The sequence below is a fragment of the Vicugna pacos genome, chromosome 3 (assembly GCF_048564905.1).
Source record: "Vicugna pacos chromosome 3, VicPac4, whole genome shotgun sequence".
NCBI lineage: Eukaryota > Metazoa > Chordata > Mammalia > Artiodactyla > Camelidae > Vicugna > Vicugna pacos.
In genome coordinates this window covers 74,446,991-74,466,930 of record NC_132989.1, presented here as the reverse complement: position 1 = coordinate 74,466,930, position 19,940 = coordinate 74,446,991, and positions in this window count along the sequence as shown.

Sequence of the window (19,940 nt, the reverse complement as noted above, 5' to 3'; positions counted from 1 at the left end):
AAAAAAAAACCAATTCTCTCTTTTCCCTCCTCTGCTCTACATAAAAAGAAAAATCTGAAAAGTTTTCAAAACCTGCTTAACCCATTGCTTGTTTTGTCATTGGCACAGCTATGTGACACAGTGGAGAAAATGAGAAATGTTCCCAAATCTTCCTTTGGAAACTTGTCAATAGCATCTCCAAAGTGTCCTTCAAACATTATCCATTTATGTTTTTCCAGTGCACCTACCATCAGCGTTCCTAAGCACTTTAGCAACAGCTTTATTTTGAACCAAAGCACAAAAGGGGACACAAACCTCAGTACTGCCCTAGTTCAGCAGAAGTACATTTTCCTCAGGTGGCAGAGGAGGTGAGCTTCGTCCTTCCTGTGAAGCCACCTCCCTTAGAAAAACTATGGTTCCTACTTACAAAGCAAAACTAGAGAGCATCTTTTCCCCCACCCCCCAAATGCTCTGTTCCTCCACTTTCACACCATCTACATTTATGCCACACACACATGGTAGAGCAAAGATGGCCCCAAATTTTCTGATGCTCCTCTCCTTGGGAGGTGGGATCTATTTCCTTTCTCCTAGATTCTGGGCTGCCCTGTGACTGCTTCGGCCAATGGAGTAGAGCAGTGCTGATGACCAATTCCAAGTCCAGTCTATAAGAGAACTGGCAGCTTCCTCTTTGTCCTTTTAGAGTCCTAAGCAAGATACTGGGTAAAAATCCAACTGCACTCCTAGGGAGAGCACGTGAAGATGCCCTAAAACTGCATGGAGTAGGAAAGGGGCCCAGAGCCATTCCTGTCAAGACATCAAGCTTGTGGGTGAAATCATTTTGAACCCTCAGCCCATCCCAGTCACCAACCGAAGAGCACCAAATAACCTCTGTCAATGCCAGATGGAGCAGAAGAGCCACCCAGCCAAGCACTGCCCAAATTCCCCACCTGCAAAATTATGAGATACAACTAAATGTTGTTGCTTTAAGACATTAAGTTCTGGGATTGCATGTTATGCAGCAATACATAACCAGTATACCACACTATCAACTGCTAAACACTGACATCTTCAAACCTTTCATACTCAAAATTCAGTCTTTCATAAATTGCCTTGAAATAATGGTAGAACCATCTCATACCAGGCAGCCATGGCTAATGGGAGAAGGACCAGATCCAAGTGGAGACAACAGAAGAACCTCCTCCCCAGCACCTCCTCCCCAGAGTGCCAGAGATGGATCTACACAGCCAAGTTGAAGGGCCATCACCTGCCACTGAGGACTCCAGAGAATCATGAGCCAGAGTCTGGAGTTTGCCAGCTCACACAGGATCCCTACCCCTAAGGGTGTCCTTGGACCAACCCATCCATGCCAATGCTCCACCAAACCCATGTCTACCCTCTTGGTGGTGGGATGAGAACCAGACACTCTTATTGCAGCTGTTGCCCTTTCGGGCTGGGCTCAGAGAAGCAAAGCTAAGTCTTGGAAGGAGAGATTCCTGGATCAATTCTCCCAGCCCACAAAGACTGGCAGCTGCCACCCACTCCAGCCCATGTGCCTGTTCTCACCCACCCACAGGGTTGCCAAGGCCTGAGGGAGGTGGCACTGTCAGAAACCATAATTAGGGATTTCATCATATACTTCAGCTCCCTGAGAACAAATTCTTCCTTACAACATACAAATCTTTTGTTCAACTTTCAAATGTCCAACTAACTTTCAAACACATTGTTGGGAACCCATTCGGTAGAAAAGTAAAGACACCACCTCTTCTGAATTGTAGACATGACCCTGAAATGCAGAAAATGGCATTTCTAGGACTGAAGCAAGAATGAAGGATTTTAAAATAACATGATGAAAGAAGACAATGAGGCTGGCAAACATGATTTAGCAAGGTCCAGGTTGTCCAGAAGGGAGCATGCACAGAGAAGCAACGAGAGAGGGAAAGGGGAAATGAAAAGAGAGTCTTCTCCCCTCCTGGTTCCTGGCTTCAGAGGAGGGAAGTCCCATTCAGTGTCATGAAAGACCTCTCACCATTGTCTGTATAGACAAATTTAAATGGTGAGCTGACAATCTGAATCATCTATTGTCATAAACCAGAAAGTCTAAATATTACTGGAGAAGGAAGGTGTTGGTTTAGAGGAAAGCTTTTTTTTCCTCAAAAGCCAAAGGAATACATGTTAGGATTTTCCTAAATTTTCTCAATACTTTTCTCTATCACTTATTTCAGGCAAAATATTGAAGGAAAAACTTTCCAGAGCATTCTTGGGTCGGGTCTATCGCGGCAGAGGAGAGAGGAGGGAAGGGTAGACCCACCCAGATTACCTGTCTGGCTGCTTAGACTGGTCCAGTTTCACTAAGAATCACACAAACCTCTTCATGCCTTCTGCTGTGTTCACCTGACCTTTTTCAATTTCTTTCTCCTTTCTCCATTACCCTCAGGGAGTAATCTAGCCATTCTGGTTTTCTTTGCATGCAAAATGTAACAGTTCTTTCTTTCTTCTTTCAGATAAAGGCAGTCTTGGGGAGGGGGAAAAAAAGAGCCTGGCTTCTTCAAATTAGCTCTGAAATAAAAGTCACTGCCAGATGTTATATAAAAGGTGACGTAATCCTAAAGTACTTCATTACATATGCAGCTCTGCTCTTCAGCCCAGGAGGAGTTTATTACATTTTGTCGATCCCATTTTCTATACCCACATCATTTTTACATAATTTTTCCTGCCTGACAGACATCTTCACATTTTCACAGCAACCCATCAAGATAGCATTACAACAGCACAGGGAACCAGGTTAGCCGTTTACAAATAATGGTGCTAATAAGCCAGATTTGTCCCTGAGATACAAATCAGAGGTAAATGGTCTATTCATGCGTGTGAGCAGCACATCTATTTTAGAATAATAGGGAAGAAAGCAGAGCATCGTTCCAGCTGACACCGTGTTCTTTCAGAACAGGTACAAAATCTATTCTTCAAGTAGGAAAATGGGGAAATGCCAATCTAATCTTAAACTTGCAACTGTCTTCCTTTTCCTAATAAATTCCTGGTTCCTAGTGAAACAGATAGCCATAGCAAATGCATTATGATCAAACTTCCTTCCTTTTTGGATTGGCACAAAATTTGGAAGAAAACGTATCACTTGTACCAATGCAATATCTAGCTACTGAGATGCTTTAAGTGCAAACACTGCGAAACACTTCCGCCCACTCCCCAGGTGCTAAGCATCTTTCCCCTCATTCCCCAGGCACTCGGCGCCCCACTGCCCTCTGATGGTGAAAAGCAGCAGTGCAGGCTGGACACTTCTTCCAGGAGAATTAAGGGCTTGCTGGAGTGAAGGGCCCAGAGGGCCTCTGCCTTAAGATCAGTGTAAGAGACCAAGATTACACACAGCTCTCAGCTAGTCGGAAGTGAACGTACCTGATTCAGGATTCCAGTGGAATAAGAAAGTGCCCATGATTCCCACTCCAAGGAAACATATACTAATGCTATTCATCTTGAGAAGCTCTTTCAGTTTTAAAGAAAGACTTTAATTATAAATTTAAAATGAACTTTATGGTTTTAAACTGTAATTACAAACTTGGGGTGACAGAGGTTCTTATTTCTTTCTAAGAGCAGGATTTGAATATGGGACAAAGAGAGACGTGAAGGTTTTATAGAAGAACTCTGACCCTCCTCTGTGTCCTCCTCCCCCACTGCCCAGGAAACAGATATGGATCTATGGATAAGTAGCCCCCAAGATAAATTTATTCTGTTTTCTGCTTTTGCTCAAGGTCAGCACATTCCTGAGCTCTACAAATAATTTGCTTCATAAATCCAAATTTTCATTTCCTTTTTTAAGTAATTTTTCTTTATGTGAAGTTTATTCATGCACATAGTATAAAGAGGCAAAAAATTCTGCAAGTCTCATTCCAAAACAACAGCAGTAGTGGGGAGGGTATAGCTCAGTGGTAGAGCATATGCTTAGCATGCACGAGGTCCTCTGTGTGATTCCCAATACCTTTGTTAAATAAATAAATAAACCTAAGTACCTCCCCACCAAACAAACAAAACAAAACAAAATCAAAAACAGCAGTCCCCACAGTCCCTACCTCCTGTTTCCTGCTCCCAAGAGACAGCTGCTTTCAGCAGTTTTAACTCAATCATTTACTATTTACCTCCATGTTACTAAACAATGTGTTTAGTTTGCTTCTCCTTGATATTTCAGTTTAGGCATTTTATGTTGACTCTGCACTATGGAAGATGATTTCATACACACAAACACACACACCCCACCCAGTATATTATAATTTTTGTAAGGTTAAAATTCAATATTTACAGTACTATGGCTATTAAATTCTTGACTGCTAAGTCATGTGGTGTGTTATATTTACCTTCCCTTTCCTGAACAAGTTCTTATTTTCCTTGGAGTTTCGGGAAAAAAAAAAGGGGGGCTTTTCTTCACATGCTAAGTTTTCTATACATTTATTGTATGCTTCACAGAGCTGCCACAACAAAGTGCCACACCCTCAGTGCTTATAAACAAGAGAAGTGTATTGTCTCACAGTTCTGGAGGCTGCAAGTCTGAAATCCTTCAGTAAGGCCATGCTTTCTCAGAAGGCTCTAGGGGAGGATTCTTCTTTGCCCCTTTCCAGCTTTTGGTGTTTGCCAGCCATCCTTGGCATTCCTTGGCTTGTAAGAACATCTCTACCTTGATGGTCACATGGCCTTTTTTTCTGTGCATGTCTGTATTTTCACATGGCATTCTCCTTGCTCTGTAAGTCTCTCTCTATCGCTTCTCCTCTGTTATCAGGACATCAATCATCTAGGATTAAGAACCTACTCAATTTCTGTATGACCTCACCTTAACTTACCCCTTCATTACATCTGCAAAGACTTATTTCTAAATAAGGTCACATTCTCAGGAACCAAGTGTTGGAACCTTAATGTATCTTTTGGCGGGAACTATTCTACCCGCATTTATCTACACGAATGTATCTCCAAACTTTGTCCGATGGTCTAACTCTCCTCTGAGTATATAAACATTTTCTATTTCCTTTCAGGTTTCATCTTCTGCTTTGATTCACAGTCAAATGGGCTTTCCCTCTGTGACTGACTATAACTTGAGGTTCAAGTGCAGAAACAGTGCATGTTCCTCTCTCAACAGCCTCACTGGCTCTACAGAGTCACACGCCCATCTCAAACCAACAGTTGCAGGCAGGAGAATGCTATGTGCACAGTGGCTTAAGCCTGGGTCAGATGCTCCAGCCCTGGAGCTGGGAGTAGGGTCAGCTTAATTTAACTACATGATCTGAGCATGGGGAAGAGGTGGTTCCACAAAGGGTGAATAGATGCTGGCCACCAAAAATAAACCAATGTCCACTATAGTGTGTTAACAAGCACTGTAAGAGGTGTCATTTTCCCCAAGCCAGAACGCAGACCTTGGCCGTCTAGGGAATTTTATTATCTCTACTCACTCCAGGAAGGTTAAGAAAACAGAAAAGAAATTGAACAAAAATACATTCAGATCTACAGTTTATTCTTTTTCTGCTTTTATAGGAATTGGTTTGGTAATATCTAAGGGAAAAATGCATGTCACTTTAATACATTTTGACATGCTAAAATGTTTGGGGAGAAAGTATTATTCCAAATACAAAATGTCCTACAAATGGAAAGAAATATCCTCTGGTCAAGTCCTCATGATTTCAAGCAGAATGATGCAGAAAATAAAAATTCCAACCAGGCAAGCAATAACCATCCTGTTGATAAAAATGTTCTCCTGCTGAGATGCCACAAGAAGCTTTCTTCAGATGCGTTTTCACACTACACTCTAGTTGTCCAAAATCATCCGTTCCCATCTCTGAAGAGTTTTGAGTACACCGGCCTCATTCCCCCTCCACCTTACAACATCTGCCTCTGCGAAGGAGTTCAGAAATATTTAACTTTGGGTTTCCTTTTTATTCGTCTCCTTATTAATTTGTTCTACCTTTGACCAAATTTTCTGTACTTTTGAACTACAGATCACAAACTTTAGCAGTCATTTTATTCACTGAAATGGATTGTTTGAGCCTTAGAATTAATCTTTTCCAGTCTGAGTGCCTCAGTCACGGCAAACACAGGCTTAAAGACATAAGACATAATGAGACAAGAAGGCAGGTGGGCAGGACACAGCCATTAAAGGAATGACACAGTAATGAGCAGCAAGATGGTGGAAAAGTCAACTCTCAAGAGACCTGGAAGCCCACGATGGCAGGAGATTCCACCTCCAGTGGACTTGGAGCTACATTATACACCCTGTAGTGTACTAGCCTGGTGAATGACACACCCGCAGGTAGTTCTGAGGCTGACCATGAAAGGTCAAAGAGAGGGCAGTGGCCCAGTTCCTGGGAATCCCTGCCCTTTCCCCAAAGCAGTTGGAATAATCCCCTCACTTGTTAGCATATAAAAACTAGCAACACTGCACCTCAAGGTCTCTCCCTCTCTCTCTCTCTCTCTCTGTCTCCCTCTCTCCTGCCTCCCCTCTCCCTCTCTCTCTCTCTTTCTCTCCCCTTCTCTCTGGCTTTCTGTGTCTGTCTTTCTCTCTCTCCCCTCTCTCTCCCCCCTTTCTCTCTCTCTCTCTCTGTCGCCGTCTGAGATGCCTGCACTCTGTCTGTGGAGTGTGTATCTACCTTTACTGTAGCCACCCCCAATGCGTACATCTCTCTAAATAAATCTAATTTTACTCAACTGTGGCTCCCTCTTGAATTCTTTCCTGCACGATGCCAACGACCCAGGGACTCAACCAAGACCTGGGATATGGCCATCCTCTCATGCTCCACATTTTTTTTTTCCTGTATCAGTAAGACAACAAAATCAAAAAGAAAAAAAAATGGAGCAAATAGGAAAAGGTGGTGCTGTGGTTAGTTTTACATGTCGACTTGCCTGGGTCACAGGACGCCCAGATGTCTGGGTAGGCATTATTTCTGGGTGTGCCTGCGAAGGTATTTCAGGAAGAGATTAGCATTTGAACTGGTGGGCTGAGTAAAGCGGACGGCCTGCCCCACCGTGGGTGAGCACCACCGAACCCACTGAGGGCATTCATAGTACCAAAAAGCAGAGGAAGGTTGAATCCTCTCTCTGCCTGAATGCTTGAAGTGGGACATCAATTTATGTATTATCTCCTCTTATATATCCTTTTGATTCTCTTTCTCTGGAGAACCCTGACTAATACAGATAGAGTCAGAAAAAAAAAAAAACAAACAAGAAAAAGAAGGAAAAGAAAAAGAGAAGGCCAGGAAAACAACAGAACAAAGAAAATGGGGCAAATAATATAAGCTGGGAAAAGCCCTGCCCTGGGTATGAGGACTTGCTCTATGGACCGGCTGCTCCATAACTCACTGCCTAGCCCTGTGCACCTGTCTGGGGGTTATCTCCTGGGACTCCAGTCTCCCCACTAAGAGGAGTGACCTGACACATCTCTTGAGTCCCTTCAGTTCTAGCACTCTGCCACTGTGATTCCTCCATGGGGACCACCCACTCAGTCAACACTCACATGATGGGTGCCTACTTGGCAGAGTCCTCCCTGGATGAAGATGACAAGCATCTCATTATAGGGACAGTTTTAAATACAGCCTTTGCCAATAAAGTCGTTTTCCGATTTCTGAAATCAGAGGGAAGATCCCAGCGGGATGGGCAGCTAAGTGCTGGATGTAAAGCTGCCAAACCATCAGGCCCAAGGGAGGCGCTCTTGGAAGAGCATTTCCTAAAAATGCAGCATTTAAAATGACACATCTTGACATCCCATTCCCAGAACCTATTATTTCACCTCCTATGGGATTTTAACGGTTGAAAAAACAATAAGCTTGCTATTCTAGGTGATGTTAGCAAAAGACCTATTCCCCAGACCAATGCCCTCAACCAATCACCAAAGCAAAGATATATGCTCTTTTAGGTCTTATTTGCCTTTCTGTTTGCTGCTGCCCTACATGTAAGCAGATGAGATTTTACAGTGCAATTAGTACTGAGAGATCTGGGCCAGCGGTGATCTTCAACCCTAGGACATTCAAATCACCTAGAGATGTATTTTTTTTAATATAGATGTTTGGCCCCCTTTCCTAAAATTTTTCATTTAATTGGCCTATCGGGGGAATCCAGACACCAATCTTTTTTAAACACTGCCCAAGTGATTCTAATGTGAGGCCAGGATGAGAACTAAGGGGCTAAGAGGCTGCAATGTTTCCAGAGGGTTCAGAGCAGCAGAGAACACCTCACATACACGTGCTTTACCTTTTCCATTTTTTAGCCAAGAATTCGTAGCAGAAGGGAAATTCCTCCCACAACAGCTGTAGAGGCTGTATGTTTTGGTCTGGCTTGCCTCTTGCCTCCATAGAGCTTGCAGGGCGTACAGACAATCCCCAAGAAAGCAAAGGTCCTACCAAGGGTAAGAAGACCAGCAAATTTTTGCCAAACAAGTGCCTTTCTAAACTTGGGGCTGACATCGCCATTTCAGAACTTACACTAATGATCTATATACCTCCGTCTAAGGGAGTGAGTTCCAATGCCAAGCAGTTCTGGGGCTATAATATATCCATCATCAAAGCCACATCTTGGGGACTGGAGAAAGTAGAATCAATGTCTGTCTGTTCCTAAATCTTAAACTTTCTCCAGTATTCTGAAAAATCTGTCTCTCCATGGAGTTTAAAAGAGCTATATCCACAGTTTGAGCACTATCTCACAATTTGTTGTGGATTTTTAAAGTAAGTCATTGGTGGGGATCTAATTTGGTGCAGCCAGTATGGAGATTCCATTAAAAAACTAAAAATAGACTTACAATATGATCCAGCAATCCCACTCCTGGGCATATATCCAGAGGGAACCATAATTTGACAAGATACATGCACCCCAATATTCACAGCAGCACTATTTACAATAGCAAAGACATAGAACCTAAATGTCCATCAATAGATGAATGGATAAAGAAGTTGTGGTATATTTATACAATGGAATACTACTCAGCCATAAAAAAGAATAAAATAATACCATTTGCAACAACATGGATGGACCTAGAGATTGTCATCCTAAGTGAGGTAAGCCAGAAAGAGAAAGAAAAATACCATAAAAGATCACTTACATGTGGAATCTAAGAAAAAGACACAAATAAACGTATTTACAAAACAGAAAAAGACTCACAGACATAGAAAACAAACTTATGGTTACCAGGTGGGGAGGAGGTGGGAAGGGATAAATTGGGAGTTTGAGATTTGCAGATACACACTACTATATATAAAATAGATAAACAACAAGGTCCTACTATATAGCACAGGGAACTATATTCAATATCTTGTAGTAACCTACAGTGAAAAGGACTATGAAAAGGAATATATGTCTGTATATGTGTGACTGAAACTTTATGCTGTACACCAGAAATTGACACAACATTGTAAACGGACTATACTTCAATAAAAATAAATAAATAAGTAAAGTAAATTATCTGGCTTCTAGGCCAACAATGTTCACTTTTTGAAATTCAGCAACAATAATTCTCCCTATAATGTACCATATATTTAGCCCATACAGTATTTCAAGCACCATGTTAGGCACTAAAATATGGTATAGCTAATCCACAAGACAACCTTCCAAACAAACACTGTTTTCCCATGTGTACAGACAAGAGGTCTCGTGGCTAGTAACTGTTAGACCTGGGATTCAAAATCAGATCTGTCTGGCTCCAAAATAAGAGTCTTCTCACAATGCTCTACTGCCCACAGAAAATCTGTTGGAGGATCAGTAATTGTAAGAAAACAATGTAAGAAGGTATTTGCATAACAAAGAACAGGATTACCTCCAATGTTCTCTTAAGTCCCAGATTTCCCAACCTCAACCTCAGTAAAGTTTAGAGCCTCCAAGTCCTTTGAGAATGGAAATACTTCCGGATTAATTTGCAAGATACTTTATAAAGTCACTTCTAAACCATGTATAATCAGGTGCTATAGACGTTTAATCAGTGTGGTTGGTAGAGTGGCAACTGGAAGGTCCAAGAGACAGATGAACATCTGTTTGAGTCAATGGGGGAAAAGATTTCCTAACAAGGATGCAAGTTCTTATGCAGATTGGGCTCCTTGAGAGGGAAAGGGAACTTTGGGCAGACACTAGGAACACTTAGTTAACCACATTCAAAGCACGATAGTAAAGGAAAGGCCCAGACACACTCAGCCCCTGCCCTCGCACAGCCTTCAGTCTAACGCTGGGAGAGAGGGACTGATTAAATAATCCCACAAACATGGTCGTGTGAAAAGTACCATGAAGGAAAAGCACAGGGTTCGGTGACAACATATATGTTAGGGGCCTGATCTAATTGGGGAGCAGGAGGAAGCCATGTACAGCGAAGAAAGACTTCACTGAAAATTTTTCTTTTTCTAGTATGAATTTACCGTTCCCAGGTTTTGAATCAATGACAGCTAGGTGTGGTCTACTCTGCAAATTCCATCATAAAGCCACCAACCAAGCCCATAGATCATGGACATGATCCGTGAAAATTGTAGGTACCTGCTGACTCTCCTGGTCATCTTCTCTACTAGGGTTTAGATTTCTAGGTTTTAGTCCTCACAGCATGGACCCAATCACCTTCCTCTTCCTCCCCACTCTTCTTCTCATCCCCACTCTTTTACATCCAGCCTAATAACACAGACCCATGGGCTAATGGTAATTCTCCCATATCTTCAAAGACAAGGAAATTAGAATTTTTGCCAACCTTTTTAGAACAAAGATCTCACTCCCCACCCCCAGCACTCTACAAGCCAAGTGAATTGACTGAGGTCCTAAAATGTTTGACCAGCTACACTCATTCACTCAGGGATGTCTTGAGGAAGCGAGGAAGAGCAGGACCATAATAGAAAATCCTCATTCGGTAGGTCATTCAAAAACTGGAGAGATCTAATGGTTTGAATATTTAGATCCCATCAGTGTTGGCCCTTTTCATTGAGACAGTCTAGTCTTAAAGAAGGACTGTCCCTTCTCTGCTATTAGTAGTCAGCAGCCAACTTGCATCCCCTCCAGAATCAGGAAAGGCTATTATCCGTCTCCTGGATTTAGTGAAGCAAATAGAAGTTTGATTTCTTTTCAGATAAAAGAGATGATGGAAATGAGAATTTTGTCTTGCATGGAAGAGTGACAAAGTGGGAGAATGAATCCTACTTGATTACAATCTTCCATCATTCTGATTTTATAATTACTGAATGGAATCAATCAGCTTTCAATTGTTACCTTAGTGAAAGATTAAAACATCATTACTTGTCCTACATATTTCACACTTAAGCAAATTTTAATAAACGGCATGCATGAGAAATGGTTATATTATCTTTCATGATATTGGGATGTTAATGACATTTCTACTGATTTTAATACACATTTGTTGGTCAAAAAGAGTCAGATTCCAACGAGGTGTGGCATCCTATAATCAACACTAACAAATGAAGACCACTGAACACTGAAACGGCCCAAATGAAATCATTAATCAGGAATATCATAAAATAATTGCCAAAAAAAACTAGGGAGGTCTTATCTTCCTAATGAACATCTTTTATGGTATATTGATTCATTTACAACTGTTAGACATTGGTGATTTCTCTATTAAAATATTTTTAAGGAAGTATACAAAAAGCACTTTGAAAAGGCAACATTGGGAGAGCACCAATTTCTTAAGAGAGGGGCATACAGGCATCTCTCCTAAAAGGTGAAAAAGACTCCTGAAGATTATAGAGTACATTCAACTCTTCCTTCCTTAAAACAATTCGTCTGAGAATTTCTTAGCCCAAAAGTGGGAAGGACCATACAGAGCTATCAATAACATAGAACAGAGTAGTAGTTAAAGGTGAGGCTTCTGTCGTTACACATCATGGCTTCAAATGACTTTGCCTGCTTCACTTCTTTGTACCTCGGTCCCCTCATCTGTAAAATGGGGGTATAATTGCAGTCCTCACTTCACAGGGCTGGTCTCATTCTGAGGTTCTGGGGGCCAGAATTCCAACACATACATTTGGTGGGGGACACAATTCAACCCCTAACATCAATGAAGAAATGAAGACCCAAAATGGATAGTTTGGTCCTTTTAAAAGAGCAGGACTTAAATCCAGCAAATGGTGAGAATTTGCTTGATGTGTATACAAAGAAATGTGCAAAATCCTTCTTCTGAAATTCCAGACTAAAGCAGCTCTGGGTGGGTCTTTTTATGAACCTCAAATTCAGTCCAGATTCATAAATCCTTGTAGAAAACCCAAGCCAATTTGGAAGTTTCCGACAAGCTCCAGAGGCTGAATGGATCAGACAGAATTTCACTTGGTATTTAGGATTATTGAGTCTAACCTGAAACTTAAGGCAACTTCATGGAACACAAACTCCTTACAAATTGAATAGAAGCCAATACGAAGGACTCATGGAGCCATCTGGACTATGTGTGCTGAATAGTGAGGTTTTCCATCTCAACAACATGGGGGGAAGGGAAAAGCCAAGCTGTCAAGGTCTCACCATCACCAGCTCTATAACAGTATTTGTGTCTTGTGTGAATTTGAATGATTTCAAATAGTGCGGACACCGAAACAATAATAAAGTCTTACTTTGTGAGCAAAATTTAAAACAATATGAGTCTGCTTCAAGATGAAAATTTGTCAAAACTTGCAAAATTTCAAGATGCACAGGCTGAGTGACTTGCAAACTGAGTTTTTATTAACAGCACAGGAAGTGTCACTTTAACTGGTTAACTGAAATACCTACAACCTTTAACCAGCAGACACTATCACACATGTACATCCAAAGTTCTACCAGGGGTTTTAGTAAGCCATTGTGCTCTCACTCTAAATTTGACAGTTGCTAAGAATTAAAATTCTTTGAATAACAGTGCCATCCAGGGGTTCATTTAAGGGATGGCCCTATTTCTAAAAAATACACTGGAAAATCAGTAGCTCTGGACTTGCAGTTAGATGTGATAAAAAGCTATGGAAGCAGTCCAGATACCAACCTCAATATACCCTATTGTGAAATTAGAGGTGAGGACTGTGTGAAAGATGGAAGATTAAGAAAACAATAAGCAGTTCAAGCAAAAATAGGTCACAATCAGTGTGGTGGTCTACCCTTTGAAAATACATCCCCTCCACTTTATACTTATCCCAATGGGAAAGTTAGCCCTAAAATGTGAAGAATTCGTCAAAGCCTTCAGGAATATGTCTCTTGAATTAAAGGCCACTACCCTGTATTTTTCTAATAATTTTATTGAAATATAATTTATATAACATGAAATTCACTCCTCCTAAGTGTACGATTCAATGATTTTTAGTAAATTTTCTGAATTATAACCATCATCATAACCTAGTTTTGGAGCATTTTTATCATCCCAGTAAGATTTCTCATGCCCATTTACAATGAATCCCCATTCCTACCTCCAGCCCCAGGCAACCACAGATCTACTATTTATCTCCTTAGAGTTGCCTTTTCTGGACATTTCATACAAATGGAATCGTACAATATGTGGTCATTGTGTCTGGCTTCTTTCACTAAGCATGGTGTTTTGGGGGTGCATCCACGTGACAGCATTTGTCAGTACTCTGTTCCTCTTTATTGCTGAATAACATTCCATTGTATGGATCCTGTAGCTGCTTTTTGGCTCAAGTTTAGATGTCCCAAAGGTATAGCCACATCTTACTGTGTGTGCCAAATGTGATTATGAGTATATGTGGGAGACAGTACGCAAATACGGCCACCACCATCTCCCCTCCCGGTGAACACTCCTCACATTGAGAGGTGGAGTCTGTTTCCTCAACTCCTCTCCCTAGAATCTGGGCTGGCCTGTCAATTGTCTTGTCCAATAGATGTAGCAGGAAGGACATCATGGGATGTCTAAGCCCAGTTAGGAGAACTGACAGCTTCTGCTTCCTTCTCTGAGAAGCCAGCCATCAGGCTGTAAAGAAGTTAGGGCTGGGGAGGGGGTAAAGTTCAGTGGTAGGGTGTGTTGTGTGCTTAGCACGCACGAGGTCCTGGGTTCAATCCCCAGTACCTCCGTTAAAAAAGACAAAGAAGAAGTAGTTAAGGCTAAACTATTGAATGATGAGACATTGCAGAGAGAGGCTCTCAACAATCTGAGGCCATTTCAGATGTTCCAGTGCCAGCCAAGCTCCCAGGTGAACACAGATGCTTGAGTGACTGCAGTTGCACAACATGGAGCAGAGAAAACACCCAGCTTAGCCCAGGCAACCCATACCATGAGAAATAACAAATGATTGTCATTTTAAGCCATGGAGTTTTGAGGCAATTTGTTATGCAGCAGTAGGTAACTGAAATGTTGTGATTTAACGAAAGTCTTTCTCTTCCATTTTTTTTTGGGGGGGGTCATTCAGTTTTTATTTTTTGATTTTTAGTGGAAGTACTAAGGACTGAACCCCAGACCTTGTACATGCTAGGCACATACTCTACCACTGAGCTATACCTTCCCCACTCTTCCACTTTAATTCTTGTTGATTTCGTTCTTTTCGAGTTTTCACAGTTGTATTCTACAGAGATTTCTCATGAGTCTTAACTTTAACATCACTTCCTTGGCTATTTGTGGTACATTGAAGAGTTTTATGTCAGTCAACCTGCTTCCTAATATTCATACGCTGAAATACTGAAGCAAATTTTTTTAAATGCTCTGAAGAGAAACACCTGGAGAGCTTTATAAAAATGGATTCTCCATCCTCCTCTCCACTCCCACACCGTGATGGATAAGGCATCAGTATCCAGCTGCTCCCATAACAGTGTACAAGTTAATTAAATAATCTCAACAGGAAAGCTGTTTCAATAACTCAATTAAGCATTTCCTGAATTTTGATTAAAGGAAAATCAGTGTGTCAAACCCTGTGTATAAGGACACAAAAACTATCAAACTATAACCCTTACCCTTGAAAACTTTAGAATCTGGTTGCCAAAAAAAAACTCATGTCAATGCGATTATGAATATGCTAGTATGACTTAACATTCAATCAACCTGCTCTCCAAGTTGCACAATTCTAGGGGGCACCATTCACATAGAAAATAATGTGAACAGTGTCTCCTTGGAGCTGTTTAACAGATTGCACTGGAGATACAAAACTCAGTTATTGTTACATATCAATTATGTCTCAATAAAATGTGGGGAGGGGAGGGAATGCCCCCTTCACCTGTGGAGGGCCATCCCTACCCCCACCCCATGCATTCAGTCCCTGAGTTATTGCCTCCAGGCTGGATAATCAGAGGACCACATCCTTCTGGCCACAGTGACTGGCTCGGGGATGAACATGTGATGCATTCTGAGCCAAGGAGACACAAATGTCTAAACTTTTGCTGGAACTGTAGGAAAGATATTCTCCTTTGTCCGACTGGATTTAGAGCTCAGAATGCAAACTTAGAGCTATTAACAACCATTGTGTCACCTAACAGGGAAACCCTGTCGTAGAAGAAAACAATGTACTCAGGAAAAAGAACTGGGAGCTGTCAAGAGAAATTGGACCCTGATGGTATCAACTGAACATCTCTTCCAAGACACACTGAAAGCTAGTTTCTGTTATGAACTTTTCAATTCTATGAGCCAAAACACACCATTCACAGACACACACACTCAGAGAAAGACATATACTTTTTATTATTTAAGTTGGACTTTCTGTTACTTATAACACATTTTTTCTTAGAAGCATGTTTTTCACCAATAAAATGAGGATGGTACTTGCTATCGGGCTTTGGTGGGGTCTGAGTATTTTGGAAAGCATAGAGCCTATTCACACGTAAAGTGTTATTCCTACTAACTTCCCCTTTTCTGCCCCTGCCTGAGTTCCTTCCATACTAATACTCTGAAACATAAAACATAAAACATAATACAATACCAAAAGAACATTTTCATTACTAGATATGCCTGTTCTGTGTTCAGGGACTTCTGATCCCATCTGTTCCACAGTATTTTTCATATTATAGAATTCTTTGAAACCAGATCAGCAAAGTTCTGTTTCAATGAACCGTTTGTTCCCCAGGCCACGAAAATAGCTTCTGCAAATAAGATTCTATGTTAAAAATGATGTTTGTGAAAATGTTTTACCTATGATATATGCCAACGTCCCTTGGAAATGAAATTGCCTAGTAAATTTGTTGTTGACGTTTAGTAAATTTTCATTACTGCTAATTAGTTAAAGTCGGAGTTCCTTCTGGCTTCTTGATCTTGGGATGTGCTGCTCAGAAAAGACAGAGTCACGTGGGCAACCAACAATGAGAGCCCTTTGGTCTTTATTCAAACAGCAGATTTTCTTGTCTATAATCAACCGCTCATTTTACTTCTGTAATTCTTCTTTTCCTTCATTTCTGCTTCTCCTTCCTTTTCATGACTCTTAATCCAGCTTTGAAATATGATTCTTTGATTTGATCCATCTGCAGTATTTATTCCTCAAAGCCATTATCAATGCCTTTGCTGAAATTCATCTGATGCCTGTGAACATTAGAAGACAGACGTTAGAAGACAGGGAGATGTCAGAGGACAGGGAGATAAAAAATTAGCAAACAGAGACAATATTTTGGTATGTGAATTCTATCTCAATAAATCAGTTCCTTAAAAAGGAAAAAAAAGAAAAGCAATGAATTAATACTGACTCAGCTTCCTAAAGAACTGACACAGAGTCACATACTGCTCCTCCCCAGAAACAGTGTCCAGGGTTCATTAGCATGAAAGATGGTGACATCCTTCCCTTGGTATCCAAATAAAATGCAGCAAACTCTCTTTCAAGTGCTACAAGTGAGGCACATGGAATCACAGTGAACTGATAAAGACATTTTATCTACCAGCATTTAAATGTGCCCTTTAAAGACTAAAATCAATTCCAATGTCCCTAATTCTACTCTGGTAGTACATACGTGTACATATAGCCAACCAACCATTAAGAAAGGAGCTTTGCATCTTTCCACGTAATCCAAAATGATGGCAAATTATGATGTGGTAATCAAATCAAAACCTTACAAAAGAAAAAAATATATATGGACTGGATATATTCAGAGCTACCTTCTTTTTAAATTTTATTTTCCATTAGTTATGTTTTATCCCACTTTGCCGGTGTACTCTCTTTGTAATTCATTCTCTAGCTAGGCTGAACTTACTGCTACTTAGAATGGCAGATGCGACAGCAAAAAGATGATGTCACCCTTTAGCCAAATTGCACTATTATTACAGAACTGCTTGTACTCTCATTCATTTATCTCTGCCGACATCGCTCCCCGGGAAGGTTTTCCGGGCAGATGTGAGCTCCCCAGGCAACAAAAGTGGTGGAGAATGCACATTCATTTTAAAATCCTGAGAGGTAGAATTTAGTAAATCTTGACATTTTAGAAATATATTCTGAATAAAGGAGACATCTAATGGCCTCAAACCTGTTCTGATTAAAAACCTCAAAGACTCTTGAGCATAAAACAACCCCCAAATTTATTCTCATTACAGACATATTTTCATCTAAAAAGCATGCTTTTGACCCACAAAATTATTGTGCAGACTAGTCTCTTTTGTAGGTAAATGCATATATGCTAAGAATTGACTTTACACTTTAGTTGTCATTTGATTTGGAGTTGGGTGAAAATTAGTAAAAGACAAATAGGCAGGTTTCCATTAAGCGCACAAAAACAACTTCAAAATAAAATGCAGACATTAGACATAAAGGAAGGAATTGTGAATCAGGAAAGCAAGTAATGAGAGAAATGGTATAAAAGAAAAAGCAACCCAGGAAATGAGTGTAAAAAGAGAGAGGAAAACTCAGGTTCATTTCAGGGATGCTTTCCCCCATACCACTCTTCCTCTGTTCTTCCCTGTTTCTCAGGAGCAGTAGGTAACTTTTTAAAATATATTTTCTCCTTTGTTTTATCTTATTATAATATAACCTATGCACGTACCAGAAATTCCAATAGTACACAAATGTATACAAAGAGACGAAATCTCTCTCCCACTCCTGGCCCCAGCTCCTGAGTACCTGCCTCTCCCTCACCTCCTTCCTGAATGTCTTTATTTTTGTGTGTGTACCATGGACCCCTCAGCTATCTGATGAACCTGTGGACACCCCTCTCAGAATAATGTTTGAAAATATGTACTTCCTATCAAAAAAAAATGAGAGAGAAAAAATAAAATATGTAAAATGAAGAACAGAGGATTACAAAGGGAACCAATTACAAGGAAATACGGTTCGACCATGACATCCTTAGGGATCCACGGACTCCAGGCTAAGAGCCTTTGCTCTTAGAGTTCCCATGCATGTGCAGTCATACCTATGTGCCTATCTATCCTTTCCCACAAATGGCAGCGTGCCTTCTGGAGCGGGTGCTGCTGGAGCTCTGCCCAGATCCCCTGTACAGCCAGGGCCTCCATGCCCCAAGGGCTGTGAGTGTTGGCAGCTGATGGTTCACAGTTGCCCCTTCCACAGAGTCTCCTTCACCCCACCCCCGACCCTGTGGCACACCAATGCAGGGGTACAAATGGTGGGATCGCTCTCTGGTGCAATGCCCACTCCAGTGCTCCATACGGGATCAGGCTAAAGTTGATGTCCACAGGCTTAGTCTTTTTTTTTTTAATTACTTTATTTTGGCAGGGGTGGGGGAGGTCATTAGGTTTATTTTCTTTTAGAGGAGGTACAGGAGATTGAACCCAGGACCTTGTGCATGCTAAGCATGCGCTCTACCACTTGAGCTATACCCTCCCCCTGCTTAGCTTTTTCCCCTGCCCTACCCCAACCCCCCTCCCTTTCTCCTGGGAGCCATCCCCTCTAAAAGCACAAAAATCCCTGTTTCAGTCTTTGCTTTCAGAAACCCCTACTCAAGGCACTTACCTACCATCCCTTTACCTTGGCTTTTCCATTTATTGATTTCTTGGAAGAGATTCCGTATCTGTACATAAGGATCTGTCGCAGTCCCTTAACAGCCACAAACTAATCCATTAAATGGATTTACCATAATTAATTTAGCACACTTCCAGCACAGTCATTTCCAATAGTTCCTCTCTGGGAACTTAAAAATCTAATTTTTACACACTTAAATGTAATTACTGGCTTACCACATTTTAAGCACAGACGGTCCCCGATTTAGGATTTTTCAACTTCACAGTGGTGCAAAAGAGATACACCATTCAGTAGAAACCATACTTGGAGTTTCGAATTTTGATCTTTTCTTGGGCTAGCGATACATGGCCAGATACTCTCTCCTAATGCTGGGCTGCAAGCTCAGCACCCAGCCAGCCACCCGAGCCCAAGGGTAAACAATCAGCACACTTACAACATTCTCTGCCCACGCAACCACTCTGTTTTCCACTTTCAGTACAGTATTCCGTAAATTACATGAAATATTCAATGCTTTACAATAAAATAGGTCAGAAGATTTTGCCCATCAGCAAGCTAATGTAAGTGTTCTGAGCACGTTTAAGGTAGGCTTGGCTAAGCTGTGATGTCCCATAGGTTAGGTGTTTTGTTTTTGTAGGTTAGGTGTTTTAAATGCATTTTCAACAAATGATATTTTCAATTTATGATGGGTTTATGAGGACGAAACCCTATCGTAAGTTGAGGAAGACCTTTTAATAGTTGCTGAGGAGCCTTTCTTCAACTCCATTAGCTACAAAACTTTAGAACCTTGCTATCTTTTTGGACTAAAGCTTTGTTCTCAAAGCAATTTATATTTAAATTTGACAAACTGTAAGGACTCAGCAGGCTCCTAGCCCTTGCACCAATCAGTCCCCACAGCGCCAGCGTCTGTAGCACCAGATCAAGGAGCAATCTCCATTCTAAACAGGAAAACAACTAGGACCTGCAAATGCTTCCCTTGGACCCGAGAATCGTTGGGCCTCACCACATGCCTCACCGCCAGCAAGAGGAGTAGGTGCTCCGGGGAGTCTGGTAGGAAGGCCCTGGGTCTCAAGCTCTCACACACCGCTCCCATCCAGGAATATTCCTTCCCAAGGACAGAACAGCCTAAACCCCTAGGGGTAAGAGAGGCGTTTCCTCTCTGTTTCT